This window comes from Budorcas taxicolor, chromosome 3 (genome assembly GCF_023091745.1).
Source record: "Budorcas taxicolor isolate Tak-1 chromosome 3, Takin1.1, whole genome shotgun sequence".
NCBI lineage: Eukaryota > Metazoa > Chordata > Mammalia > Artiodactyla > Bovidae > Budorcas > Budorcas taxicolor.
In genome coordinates, this window is record NC_068912.1 from 30735346 (window position 1) to 30749617 (window position 14272).

Consider the following 14272-nt stretch of genomic DNA (forward strand, 5'->3'; position numbering starts at 1 on the left):
CACAATTCTATCCTGCCAGTCCCTGAATATTGATAAAACCCTCACTAGGTCTTAAAACTTTAAGAGTATGAATAGGAAGGATACTGACCAGCAACCAGATAGGCAGCTTCCAGGAGCCGAAAAGGTCCTCCAGGGCAAAGTTTTACTTTGATGATTCACTGGGGTGAGGTTCTGGCCCTCAGTACTATAGGCTTAGAAATTCAATTTATTATAGATTGTGGATTTATCTCCCAGAGCATAATCAAGCTTCCAGAAACTGGTATTCAAAATCAGAGACCAGTTTATTCACATTGAAAGTTATGAATAAAAACAGAATAGCCAACGGCTAAAACATTTGTGTCCTGTAACCAGCACCTGAGAATCAGATTCTAAGGGCAGGCTGCTTGCTGAGCATGGAATCAGATATGAGGGTGTCTGTTTTATGTATGAATGTTTGATAGAACCAAACTCATCCAGCTCCAAAGAGGTAATTTACTTGTCTCTAGAACTGAATAGGCCAATATAACCTCTCACTCAAAAACACTGGGATAAACACTACCAGCATTTGCTTCTTAGACCCACTTTTCTTCCTGTTTTGTGTTCTTTTTTCCTTTGGTGGCGTGGGGGATAACCAATTCTTTCCTGATTTTAGGTTAATTTTTTTTTCAGGTTACAGCGTAATTCTTCTTTTACTAAGATTTTAATTTTTATATTTATTTATGTATTTATGTATTGCTACACTGCATGACTCGCCAACCAGGGACTGAACCCATGCCCTGGGCAGTGAAAGCGTGGTCCTAACCACTGGACTGCCAGGGAATTCCAAGTGTTTGAACAACAATTCGCTGGTCCACTATACATTGATTTGAAGGTTTATATCTAAAAGAGCCACTTTAGTTCCAAGTTCTTGCTGGGGAGTCCTCTCTCTGAGGTCCAGAAGTACTGACAGCAACAATGAAAGACAAGAGCCCATCCCTCTGGTGAAAGCTGTTTTCTCCTCGCTGAAGATCTTGTTGGTTGGCTTTCTAGCTTCAGAAACAAGACAGTATTGCTGTCCGAGGTTGAATGCCAAAGAATTGATGCTTTTGAATCATGGTGTTGGAGAAGACTCTTGAAAGTTCCTTGGACTGCAGGGAGATCAAACCAATCAATCCTAAAGGAAATCAACCCTGAATATTCATTGGAAGGACTGATGCTGAAGTTGAAACGCCAATACTTTGGCTACCTGATTCAAAGAACTGACTCATTGGAAAAGACCCCGATGCTGGGCAAGACTGAAGGCAGGAGCAGAAGGGGATGAAAAAGGTTGAGATGGTTAGATAGCATCACTGGCCTAATGGAGATGAATTTGAGCAATCTCTGGGAGAGAGTGAACAACAGGGAAGCCTGGTGTGCTGCAGTCCATGGGGTCAAAAGAAGTCCAGCAACAACTAAAAACTGAAAGATAACACTGTGTTTTGTAGCTAGTGAAGGGAGAGACTGCTTGGAGGAAGATTTACATAGTTCTGCAGACTCCGCTGGCTGTGCCAGCTCTGGGTGAGTTGGGTGCACACGGTGTTAAATGATTTGTTTTTTCTTGGCTCTTTGCTGTAGGTCCAGGCAGCTACATCAACAGTAGCCTTCCTACTCCCATGCAGAGCTTCCAGAATGCCTGGGAGTCTCCTGCTGAAAACAACATGGAATGCTCGGAACTAGTGAAGATAAGGCTGGAAGCTCTACTGGGTAGAGAAATCAGCACTTAAAGGAGGCATGATCCAGCAATCCCACTGCTGGGCATATACTCTGAGAAAACCATAACTGAAAAGGACATATGTACCCCAGTGCTCATTGCAGCACTATTTACAATAGCTAGGACATGGAAGCAACCTAGATGTCCATCAATAGGTAACTGGATAAAGAAGCTGTGGCAGATATCCACAGTGGACTATTACTCAGCCATAAAAAAGAAAATATTTTAGTTTGCTCTAATGATGTGGATAAACCTAGAGCCTATTATACAGAGTGAAGTTCAAAAGAGAAAAACATCATACATTAATGCATATATATGGAATATAGAAAGATGGTACTGATGAGCCTATTTGCAGGGCAGCCATGGAGACACAGAGAGGACAGACTCATGGACACAATAGGAAGGAGAGGGTGGGACGGATTGAGAGAGTAGGATGGAAACATAGACATTACCATATGTACAATTAGATAGCCAGTGGGAGTTTACTGTATGATGCAGGGAGCTCAAACCTGTGCTCTGTGACAACATAGAGGGATGGCATGGGGTGAGAGGTGGGAGGGAGGCTCAAGAAGGAGAGGACATATGCACATCTATGGCTGATTCATGTTGATGTATGGCAGAAACCAACACAAGACTATAATTATCCTTCAATTAAAAATAAATAAAGACTTAAAGGAGGGACGCTGTGCTCAGAATCTTTGGACCCAGGGTAACTGCAGAGTTTAAAGTCAAGTAATGGATACCCCAACCTACTCCAGTATTCTTGTCTGGAGAATTCCACGGATAGAATTCTATAGTCCATGGGGTTGCAAAGAGTTAGACATGACTGACTAACACTCTCACATACAATGGATGCCTCACTACCAATGTGTGCTACATGGCAGCTGTGAACAGCAGGTGACAGGGGAAAGGGGTGTGGACAATTTCCTCTCTTCTCCTTGTGCAGGTGGGGACTTTACACATCTTCAGGGCACAGGGGAAAGGAAGGTGGTCCTGCCAGTGCAGTATCTTCCCAGCTCTAGACCACTGGGCTGCCACATTGGGAAGGTACAAGAATGGGAACCCCTGACTTTCAAGGCCTACCATTCCAGTTCTGTTCTGCAGGATGGGAAGAATCCGGGTCTACCAGACCCCAAACTTCCAGTGCATAAACACAGGACACTGGATAGACTCAAAAATAGCCACAGCCTCTCCCTGGAGAGATCTCTAAATGGTGCTGGGAGAGGGGCAGAGTGAATCAGGAAGTCAAGATACTGCTACTGATTCTTTCCACTGAAGGCCAACCAGGGGACTAGACTGTCAGTCCACCCACTGCAAATATCATGATTCATCATACCAACTTTGGGCTTCCCAGGTGGTGCCATTAGTAAAGGACTCCCCTGTCAATGCAGGAGACACAGAAGACATGGGTTCAATCTCTGGATCAGGAAGATCCCCGGAGAAGGAAATGGCAACCCACTCCAGTGTTCTTGCCTGGAGAATCCATTGGACAGAGGAGCCTGGTGGGCTATAGTCCACAGGGTGACAAAGAGTTGGACAGGACTGAAGCACTTTAGCACACATACGCACCTTTCCCCGACAATCATACATTAAACTGAAGCTCCCACCAGTGTCCAGGGGTTAACTGAGTAGAAGACCTGGCCCCTTTATGACTCCAGATTCTTGCAAGGAGTTTGTTTTCTGAACATTCCTCTCTGTACACTCCCCTCTGTCTTAATTGGCCCTACCCATTGAGGTATATTCCAGATCTTTCTCCTGTATCTTTGGCTTGGCTCAAGCCTCTGAACCCTCCACAGAGGAGACTAAAAGCAGGGAGATGGCCAAAATAGGCAGTCAGGGAAGAGCACAGGCATTCCTATTGCATCTGCTCAGTCTCTCAGCAACCCTTGTGTCAGGGGACTACTCAAGTTTCCAGGTTGAGCCCAGAGAGAGAGGCTCCCCTTCCCCACTCCCAGCGTGAGACATAGGGCAACGTTTCTCAGAGGCAGTCTTCTGAGTGCTGAAAGTCATAGATACTGGTGATGAATGTGGGTGTTATCCAGCAGCTCCCTTCTGGACATAATTCCTCGGAGCTGTCCCCTGGCTCTGTTTGAGGCAGGGTCTGATTGGCTGTACTCTCAACATAACTCCTTGTCCTTTCTCTCATTATCACTGGTTCTCACAGGAGTTGTTGCTCCTGGTTGCCACAGGTAATACCTATTATTATTGTTGCTATTTTTAACATTCTTGAGAACCAGCATTCAGGGCTGCAAGATTTCCACAAAGCCAGGCAGTAGTGACAGGCGACCACTTTGGCAAGGCTTGCTTAACTGATTGACTCAGAAACATCTGTTACGTATTGGCACGTGCAATGTGAATGTGCAGCTTGATGATGTGGAGGGAAACAAAGGTGAATGAGAAAACAAGATTCTCTCTTTCAGGGGGGTTACATTCTAATGGAGGCCTTTTTTGTTATTGTTTAGTCACTGAGTCCTGTCTGACTCGTTTGTGACCCTGTGGACTGTAGCCCACCAGGCTCCTCTGTCCTTGGGATTTCCCAGGCAAGAACACTAGGGTAGGTAGCCATTCCCCTTTCCAGGGGATCTTCCCAACTCAGGGAACCTGCATCTCCTGCATTGGCAGGTGGATTCTTTACCAATGAACCACCAGGGAAGCCCAATGGAAACCTAGGTACATCTATAAATCACTGAAATATAAGGTGAGGACAGAACGGCAGACAACAGCTGTATTCTCCAAATCTGGAAAAGTTGAAGGAGAGCATTTTCAACTATCAGGCCATCAGGCAGATGCCTGCTCATCTCCTGGGGTTGTCTAAGAAGGCATCACTAAGGTTAATAAAGTCAATTGTAACATGTTAAGCACCATAAAGTAAATATTTCATAATGCCCTATGCACCCAGGGCATGTGTATATAAAAGGGGCTCAGTATTTCATCACTTTCTTTTAAATGGATCTTTTAAATTAATGAAATGTGTTACTACCCTTCACCTCCCTTTTATGCAAGGAAAAGAAAAATAGATGCAAGAAATAGAACCTGCACTTCCCTGTTCCTCAGGGCAACTAACAAGAGAACAAACAGCGTTCAGTACCAAGAATAAAGTTGACTCATACTCTTAGGCTCTCTCTCCTTTTAGAGTGCATTGATTGAAGACTTGGAACATTCATTCTCTTAGGGAAACAGACCAAGTCGCCAAGGGAGAGAGGGTAAGGAGGGAATAGGGAAAACGAGGTGAAGGAACAGGAGGCAGTGGCTACTACACTGCCTTTGACAGTCTCTTCATCCCCACAGAAAAGACTGTTCCAGGAAATTTGTATTCTAGGCAGAGTGATAAGGATGAGTAGAAATCATATATATTCTGGCCCAACATCCTAGGGGAAGAAAGTAAGTCTTGTGACAACATGAGTATCTTTGTGGCCTGGTACCAGCCCAAGGGGCTTCCCAGGTGGCACAGCAGTAAAGAAACTGCCTGCCAATACAGGAGACACAGGAGACACATCCCGATCCCTAAGTTGGGAAGATCCCCTGGGGGAGGAAATGGCAACAACTCCAGTCTTCTTCCTGGAAAATCTCATAGACAGAAGAGCCTGGTAGGCTACAGTTCATGGGGTTGCAAAGAGTTAGACACGAATGAGCACCCATGAGCACATACCAGCCCAAGGTCCGCAGGTCTAAAAAACTTAAAAACAAAATCAACAAGAGTATAAAGTCTAATATAGAGAATTAGAAGTAAAGAGAAGAGGTGAACATTTCCCAAAGCAGGATTTCTATGAGTGCCATTAAATAACCTCAGGTCAAGAGATGAGAGCCTAAAGTCCAGGAAGGGCCCAAGGTCCATGTATAGGACAAGGACATCATATGTCTTCTACAAGTGCACCTCAAAATAGTGGCATGAAGAAAAATAGCACATAGACAGCTCTAACACTGGGATCCTGGCTTTCTAGATAAAGGAAGTAAAAAAGATGTTTTGTCCTCCAGTAAATTCACTTTTTTCTGTATCATTGCCTTTGCTATCCTTTTTCCTATTCCTATCAGTTGTCTTTACACTATTTAAATATTCATGTTTGTTTTTATAAAAACTACTTGAGGGCAGGGATAATGTGTACCTTTGCCTTTGATGGAAACTAGCTCAGTGCTTGTTCTTATTAGGTCACTAAGAAATGCTGTTTGATTTAATGTTATAGGAGAATTAGACTTCAAGAGTCAACAGCTGCAAGGGCTGGCAATCCATAGAATTTCCATGAGGCAAAGCCACATTTGGCAATTACAAGGGCATACCAGTGAAGTGAAGAGAAGCGTCAGATTTTGCAATAGTTCTGCAAATAAGATAGATTTTCTGGAGTGGCTGTATTCTCAGAAAATTATGTGCTGAATGCCAAAAAGTAATCCAGTTTCTCACTTTTATAGAGATCATGCAAGATATAATCTCTGCCAGATTCAAATGGAAAAGGGTGACATTTATAAGTTTTCTTAGCACTATATAGCATTATGCTAGGTATTGCACACGTAGAATATTTTAAAAAGTAAGATGTTATTACTGCCTTCAAGCTTAAAATCTTAACATAGAATCAGTGTGAATATACATAAACTAATCAATGTTTACACTGGAGAAGGAAATGCCAACCCACTCCAGGACTCTTGCCTGGAAAATCCCATGGACGGAGAAGTCTGGTAGGCTACAGTCCATGGGGTCACAAATAGTCAGACATGACTGAGTGACTTCACTTTCACTTTATAAATTAAACATTTTAGCACTGCTATTGGAAAATGTTTCCTAAGATGCTATCCTTTAGATGAGTCTTCAAGACCCCCAATTTTTGTGGGTCTTTACTCTGAGGCTTCACAAAGCTATTCTGTGGGCATTTGAAATATAATAAAGTTTATTGCTTTAAACCCCACCCCACTCCACCTTACTCACACCTATTTATATTTTGAGATAGCATTTCATATACTTCGTGTAACAATGTGCTTAGCTCTTAACTTCTTAATGCTCTAGCCTTTGAGCTTGAATCTATAACCCTAACTTGCAGTTTAAGCTTCACTCAAGAACACAGATTCTTCCTGCTAGAAGAGCATGAGAAAACTTAGTCACCAAAGATTCAGTCTCAAAGGTAATTGAGTTTTAAGGAGGTTCCTGCCTTATACCTCTAATCCCCAGAACTAGATTTCTTGCTGGTAATTTCCCCTCCCATGAATAGAATTACAGTCCCCAAAACTATATTCTTTTCAATGGGGTCTCTGTTTTCTATGATTTTTTTGGATGCCAACTTTCTGCACACCTGTTCTGTTCACGTTGTCTAGTTCTTGCTCGGATTAACACCCTGAGTCTTAGATTCATTTTAGACTTTAACCATAAGTTAAAACTTTCTGTATGGTCCTCAGGGGCTAGCTTTGGTGACAGAGTGACTAAGAAGGCAGTAGCTCAAGGGTCTCTCACTTCAAGTGTTTCTGGTTGCAAGGCAAGAAGAGCAAGTAAGAGGCTGCAGCTCTGTGACTGGCTCATAGTCATCAACTTGTTCATGTTCCAAACACTAGAATATATGATTTCTGCTTTAAGCCATGAGGCAAGAAAAGAAGTATTTTAGGGAAAAGGCTTTTTACAGCATTAAGTGGATTAGATAGCAAGATGATCAAGATACCTTAGCAAGATACTAAGATATTTATCAAGAAACTATATTCCTTCTGGAGAAGGAAATGGCAACCCATTCCAGAATTCTTGCCTGGAGAACTCCATGGACAGAGGAGCCTGGAAGGCTAGAGTCCATGGGATTGCAGAGTCGGACACGACTGAGCAACTAACACTAGCATTTACACAGATCAAACGAGATAACGCAAGCAAAGCAACCAGCACTGTTCCTGGCACTCCACAACCATTAGTTCTTTTTCCTCTGCATATATATTTTACAGTTAAAGTATTTTTGCATACATTAACCCCCAAAACCTTCTGAATTAGGTGTTCCCCCAAAGAATAGAGACTTGAACCCCAAAGGAGCTCATCTGAAAAACCACAGGGCTGAGAGTCAGACTCAGGTCTTCAGACACCAAAGCCAGTTCCCTTTCCCCTACACTCCAGACTGTTCTTATTGCATTGTCCTAAATTTAAGATTGTGATGGCCTGTACTGGAATGTTAACGATGGGATGGCGATCAAAGACTGATGTGAATTCCTGGGTAGCAGAGCTTTGTAAAAAAACCTTTATCTCTTTCAAGGTACATCTATTTTCACATTTTAACATTTCTTAAATTGAGACAATTGGTCTTTTTCAGTTTTTTTTTACCTCTCAGCAGGAGGAAGAGGAGGAGGAGGCAGCATGTAGTTGCTATTGTCCGCTCATCCACAAACTTGGTTGTTATTCCTGATGGCAGGACAGGATAAATAAAATCCACGGACATTTTAGTAAAAATAAATAAATAAATAAATAAAACAAAACCAAAACCATTTAAGCACCATTTACACAAGAAATATGAATCCTAATTGTTGTCTGAAAACCTTCCCTTAACACCTTTTGGTAAGATCAAGAAAGTACCAGCATCAAAACTTGTAGATTGGATATCAGGAGCTTGGAAGAAAATTACAGAAAAAAATGGTGGAACCCTGCTTAAGGAATGCTGCAGAAGACAGACTCTGAATGTGAAGACTGAACTACTGTAACATCCATTAGTTTCCCTTTTATTGATGTGCTAGTGTTTCTTATTGTCAGTCCCTAAGTTGCGTCCAGCCATTTGTGACCCCCAAGGACTGCAGCATGCCAGGCTTCCCTGTCCTTCACTGTCTCCTGAAATTTGCTCATATTCATGTCCCTTGAGTCGGTGATGCAATCTAACCATCTCATCCATTCTCTGCCACCCCCTTTCTCCTTCTGCCTTTAATCTTTCCCAGCATCAGGGTCTTTTCCAATGAGTCATCTCTTCACATCAGATGGCCAAAGTATTGGAGTTCCAGCTTCAGCATCAGTCTTTTCAATGAATATTTGTGGTTCATTTCCTTTAGGATTGATTGGCTTGATCATGCAGTCCAAGTTACTTTCAAGGGTCTTTGCTAGCACCACAATTCAAAAGTATCAATTTTTTGGCACTCAACCTTCTTTATGGTACAACTCTCATGCCTTGTCCTGGCAAAGGGGCTTGCATAACTCAGTGAAGCTATGAGCCATGTGGTGCAGGGCACTCCAAGACAGACAAGTCATAGTGGAGAGTTCTGACAAGATGTGGCCCACTGGAAGAGGGAATGGCAAACCACTCCAGTGTTCTTGCCATGAGATCTCCATGAACAGTATGAAAAATGCACTAGTGTAACATACGATAAAAATACATGCTCAAAGAAACTTAATAAGGTCTTTAATAAGGGCTGCATGAATAGAAAGCATTGCCCCATTGATTAACTTGTGGCATTCTTTTCTTTGTTAGCAGTTTATAAAATAATGATGTGCTCTACAATTGGTGGTGTCTTAAATTTGATGAGGATGGCCATGCTGTATTTGTATAAATGCTCCACAGTTTATACAGTTAGCTCATTGAAGTCATCTTAATAACCTTGTGATATTAGGAGCAAAATATTAACATCAAGATTCATTGATGGGAAAAACAAGGCAGATTAAATAATCTACTTAGCCCGCTATAGATCAGGATAAGGACTCCAAATTCAGTCATCTAGAATAAGCCTAACACTCTTTTTTTTCCCTCTAAAATTTCAAGGCTTCTATTAGTCTAAGAGTTAGCATTAAAAAAAAAAAAAAAGAGAGAGCAGACCTGACGAGAATGAATGTAATAGTTCAGGATGAGCATTAAAAATGTCTCCCTTTTGACAAGGGAAGTAATTGTCACGGCTGTAACAGTGATATATCACTCTTACAGCCTAGAACTGTGTACTAGCACACAAAAGGTGTTGGATAAATAATAGAAGTTGTATCACTCAGGGTAGTTAATGCTAGCTATCCTAGCAGTCAAACCCTGAACTCTTAATGGCTTAACGAGCAAAATTATATATCTCACACTTTGCCCTACATCTAGCCCAGGTTGGCAGGCAGTGAAGATTGCATTGTTCCATTCCACACCTTCGCTCAATTAACCAAGATGACTCAGGATCTACCATCTTGCAGCTGTACATGTGGAACATGTAACTCCTGAGGTCACTGTGAGGGGGTGAGAGGGTCAGAGGAGGCACGTTGGCTTATAACTTCCTCAGCCTGAAAGTGGCGCAAGACTTCCTTCAGGATATGAGCCAGAAGCCATTACCTGACCCTAACCTAGCTGAGGGAAGGCTGGGAAAAGCAGAGCAGCGAAGGAATATTTGGTGACTGCAGTCTATTCTACAATAGTCCTATCACTATTTCCTTGAGGACAAGAATGTTTTATTTACCGATACTCCCAAATATCTAGAATAGTATCTGGCTTATACTGTTCACGAATAATTACTGAATTAATAAATCAGTGAATTAGTAAGTGGCATATCATGTTGGTTTTCCTTGTTTCAACCCTGAATCTACTCTGAAAAGTTTCTAGATAGAATTAGATACTCAACTTCAGGTTAATATTTCCAAAACATCTACAGTCAACAAGCAGGTGATCGGGTAAGGATTTATTTGAAGTTGGCAAACTCATTCTCAAAGCAATTATTAATAGATCACATGAAATCTTTTCTATAGGAGCTTAATGATTCTTTAAATTTACCAAAATATTAGGAAACCACACTAAAGGCCAGGTAGGTTTCTTGGTTTCACTTATAAATGAACACAGACTGCAATCTTCATAAAAATGATTGCTTAGAGAGTGCAAAATAATTAGCCCTGATGATACGAATTCAGATTGGGGTGATATGAAAAGGCGAGCAGTAGTCGGGCACGGGGAACTGAACAGTAAATAACAGTCCTTTTGGCTCTGATTCAACATCTAATCTTAGTATCACCTGCCTGGTCAGGAAGGCAGAGAGTTCAACATTGATTTTCACAAAGGAACCTAAAAGTGATTATAAGAAGCGATTCATCATTCATCCAACAAATGTTTATTAAGCACCAAATATGCGCAAAGCACAGTGCTTCATGGAGATTCAGGTTCAAAAGACAGATAAGATTCCTACTTTAATGGAAATTAAAATCTAATAGAGAAGACAGACAGTGAACAATTATTATCATTAAGCATGACACAGGTTGTAAAAAGGGAAGAACCAGGTGCTACGGAGTGATAAACTGGGGGGCTTCTTCCTTTTGAGCAGTAAGAAAGTAGGATTAGGCAAGCTCTCCTCAAGAAATTGAGGTTTCAACTTAAACTCAAAGGATAAAAAGGATTTGGTGTCAGACAAATGAGGGAAGAATTCCAGATGGAGGGAATACCTTGTCTTCACAACCCTGCTAGGAAGTCACTCAGGATTAAATGCTTTATTATATAGCTTTATTATATAGTGGTAGGAGAACAAAGCGATTTAAGCAATGTTCGAAAGACACTGTTAATTAGGACTATAGGCTATGTTCCTTACCTTTCAGGGCAAGGCATAAAATTGTCTCCCTTTCCTGATTCAAAACAGTGGTTGAGCCAGTCACTCTTATAACCCACCAGGCACATCAACCAGCCACAGACTAGACTGATTTAACCGATATGAATTTGCAGCTTGTTTCTTGCTATGCAGGATGAGAATGAGCCCTAAATGGTTTTCATGCAGGAAGAGGGTGGGGTGTAGTGGTGGAGAGAGGAGCTTCATTGGTGAGAGCCAAGTGCTAAAAGCAGCTGCCTGTGACATTTCCGTCAGCAGGCCTCCCTCCTTCATTGTGTTATGAGACACACATCAGATGTTCTGGTTTATGATTTCAGCTTCAGAGAACACAACCCTCTGAGATCTAAGCTCATGTATCTCTCCCTGGCATGCTGCCTGTTCATTAACTGAACACTAAGGTCCATTTGAGACTGACAACTAAATGCTGAGACTATTGGAACCCCTTTTTCCTACCTTCAAGGAGGTCTAGGATCCTATGGAGTAGTTAAGTGTTAGGCCCAGATGCCTAGTTGCTGTACTTGCTAGAAAGTGACAAAGCACAGACTACCAAAAAGATTCTGTCCAGATGCCAGAACCATGTCAGATACAAAGTCACATACAGCTGCTGTCTTCTCCAGTTTGGATAAGCCAGAGGACAATGTATTCTCTCTCCTTTCGAAGACAGAGTAGGGACTAAACTCATGGAGGTCTCAGGTAAGCACCACATTATCCATTAGTAGACCAGACAGACCTACAGAGGGCCAAGACTTTGTCTTTTCATATTGTGTATACCTCCCCAGGTAAATTAAAGTAGAAAGAACCTATTATTTACTGGGGAGATAACAGAGGAAAGCCTTTATAGGCTTCTTTGATTCAACAGCAAGATCCTGATTTGACTGAGATGTCAGCAAATGAAATATGTTTGCATACTAACAATCTCCAAAAATTAAAAAGTTTCTGATATTCTGATCATTTAAAAATATGTTACTGTAGAGATTTCCATAAAGTATTTGTGCTGAAAACTGTTACTTGCTTCCAAAAATGCTGGGTCAGATAGTCGTTCAGATTACTTCCCCAAATTATCTCATGCAGCTATGAAAACCAATGTAAAATAAATGCCAAATTGTTTTCTTTATAAAGAACAAGATTACAAAAAAAAAAAAGACAAGATTACATAATGATGACAATAATCTGTTCTAATCTAAATGACAGCAGTCTCTGAGCACCAAGGCTGCGTGCTCTACCTTTGGGAAGCCACATTTAAATGATTTTGTGTCAGAAATCTTTTCATAACCAGATATTAGACCCAATTTGAAGCGACTTGAATTATGGATTTGCTTTGAAAGGAGTGTGATAAAGTAAGCAGTGAGGTTATATCAGGGCTTCTTAGTATATGTTGTTACCTTTTATAATCAGTCTGTGATCTTGAGGAAGGTAGATGGGTAAAAAGGGAGGATATGAGATAATTAAATCAGTATCATGAAGTTGTATTTATAGATTTTACTTCAGATGAACTATTCTGAAGATAAGTACAGTATATGAGTAATTCTGGGGGGTGGGGGGAGGGAAGCGACAATTCAAAAATAGGAAGAAAACAATTAAAAAATAATATGTTACCATGTTCTTGAGATATAGCAAAATCCTAAAATGTTTCCATCTCTTTTCTCAAACTTAAAAGAACACAGTTGCCAACTGTTCAGTTCAGTCCTTCAGTCCTATCCGACTCTTTGCGACCCCATGAATTGCAGCACACCAGGCCTCTCTGTCCATCACCAACTTCTGGAGTTTACCCAAACTCGTGTCCATCGAGTTGGTGATGCCATCCAGCCATCTCATCCTCTGTCGTCCCCTCCTCTTCCTGCCCCCAATCCCTCCCAGCATCAGGGTCTTTTCCAGTGAGCCAGTCAGGTGGCCAAAGTATTGGAGTTTCAGCTTTAGCATCAGTCCTTCCAATGAACACTCAGGACTGATCTCCTTTAGAACGGACTGGTTGGATCTCCTTGCAGTCCAAGGGACTCTCAAGAGTCTTCTCCAACACCACACTTCAAAAGCATCAATTCTTCGGCGCTCAGCTTTCTTCACAGTCCAACTCTCACATCCATACATGACCACAGGAAAAACCATAGCCTTGACTAGATGGACCTTTGTTGGCAAAGTGATGTCTCTGCTTTTGAATATGCTGTCTAGGTTGGTCATAACTTTTCTTCCAAGGAGTAAGCGTCTTTTAATTTCATGGCTGCAATCACCATCTGCAGTGATTTTGGAGCCCCCCAAAATAAAGTCTGACACTGTTTCCCCATCTATTTCCCATGAAGTGATGGGACCAGATGCCATGATCTTAGTTTTCTGAATGTTGAGCTTTAAGCCAACTTTTTCACTCTCCTCTTTCACTTTCATCAAGAGGCTTTTTAGTTCCTCTTCACTTTCTGCCATTATGCAATAAGCAGAAAGGAAGAAAGATGAGATAAAGATAAAGATTCTAGGAATTAGAAAATCCAATTATTGTTTGGATTAGAAATACTATCTGTGTACCCTAGGATAACTTCAGGCTTTATTTTTTTATGTATGAAATGAAAGGAATTGGGTTATTTCTAACTCATCCTCCAGCTTGAATAGTGCATGATTTGATCTGACAGGCAAACTCTCCCAGTTTATCATCCTTGTTTACTCAATCTCAAATTTAAAAAAAGAAGTCACTTACCACAGATTCTTAAAACAAAATAGCTCTCTCTATATAGAATGTATTCCTTTTTTTGAGAGTCATAACATGACTTAAAAACTCTATTGATAAAAATTATCCAACTAAAGATATAAAGAAAATAAATGCCACCCTATTATCCCATCACTGAGGAAAGATTTTCTTAACATTTTGAGTTATAATTTTCTAACATTACTTTTGCGCCTGTACTTTTACACATATTTACTTAAAAAGAAAACCGTCATAGCTTTGTACTTAGTGTTTTGAAAACTGCATTCCTTAATAATATATCATAAATATTTTGCATATTTTTCTAAAGCATGAATGTTTTTCATGGCTGCATTCGCAATCCATCATCTAGAAAAATCACAGTTTAACTCACTTATTCAACATCTAGGTTATGA

General features: G+C 41.1%; 1 long non-coding RNA gene across 2 annotated transcripts in view; it reads right to left on the bottom strand.

The window, feature by feature from the left end:
• The window catches only part of LOC128045789 (uncharacterized), a 48693-nt gene extending 37379 nt beyond the window's left edge, over window positions 1–11314 (bottom strand). For both annotated transcript variants that reach the window (XR_008199157.1, XR_008199158.1), the window contains exons 1-2: window positions 11177–11314; window positions 7983–8060 (exon numbers count right to left, since the gene is read on the bottom strand). This is a non-coding gene — a long non-coding RNA (uncharacterized LOC128045789). The remainder of the gene's footprint in view (window positions 1–7982; window positions 8061–11176) is intronic.
• Between the last annotated feature and the right edge of the window lie 2958 nt (window positions 11315–14272).